Source organism: Bos grunniens, chromosome 16 (genome assembly GCF_055505025.1).
Source record: "Bos grunniens cultivar Pamir isolate PY7600 chromosome 16, Bosgru_T2T1.0, whole genome shotgun sequence".
Classification (NCBI taxonomy): domain Eukaryota; kingdom Metazoa; phylum Chordata; class Mammalia; order Artiodactyla; family Bovidae; genus Bos; species Bos grunniens.
In genome coordinates this window covers 37,692,162-37,693,200 of record NC_141180.1, presented here as the reverse complement: position 1 = coordinate 37,693,200, position 1,039 = coordinate 37,692,162, and positions in this window count along the sequence as shown.

Below are 1,039 nucleotides of genomic sequence, written 5' to 3'. Positions count from 1 at the left end.
TACCATTTCTGTTGAAAAAGAAAATTGGTAACAGGGGTGGGAGGGGTATTGGGAGGCTGGAAGACTGGGGTGGGAAGGAGGAGGCAATCCTTTCTCTCGATATTCTTCAGTATTTCTTGTATTTTGAAATTTTTGTTCATATTTCTTTCTTTCTTCTTTATTTTTGGCTGCTCCATATGGCTTGCAGGATCTTAGTCCCCCAACCAGGGATTGAACCAAGGCTCTGGACAAGGGAACGGCTACCCACTCCAGTATTCTTGTCTGGGTAATTCCGTGAACAGAGGAGCCTGGCGGGCTACAGTCAATGGGGTTGTGAAGACTTGGACACAAATGAGCAACTAACATTTTTCACTTTACTGGTTGGGGAACTAAGTGAAAGCAGAGTCCTAACCACTGGACTAACAAAGAAGTCCCCACGCGCTATTCTTAAAATGTGACATTGGAATTTCTCCCATTGAGAGATGAGGTCTGTGTTTGCTCCCCATGAACACAGGCAGGCCCATGAAGGCAGCAGAAGTGACAGTGTGTGACTTCTGAGACTGCTAGGTCATAAAAGACCAACTTTTTATCTGGTCTTCTTGGGGTGTTAGCTCTTAGAACCTGGAATGTGAAGATAAAAGTGCCAGAGAGGCCACATGTAGGTATTCCAGCCAACAGTCCCAGCTGGGTCCCAGACAACAGCCAGATGTGAACAAGAAGACTTTGCAATGACCCCAGGCTCAGCCACTATAAATGCAATGGCCTAAGACATGTCACCCTGCTTATTTAACTTCTATGCAGAGTACATCATGAGAAACACTGGGCTGGAAGAAGCACAAGCTGGAATCAAGATTGCTGGGAGAAATATCAATAACCTCAGATATGCAGATGACACCACCCTTATGGCAGAAAGTGAAGAGGAACTAAAAAGCCTCTTGATGAAAGTGAAAGAGGAGAGTGAAAAAGTTGGCTTAAAGCTTAACATTCAGAAAATGAAGATCATGGCATCTGGTCCCATCACTTCATGGGAAATAGATGGGGAAACAGTGTCAGACTTTAT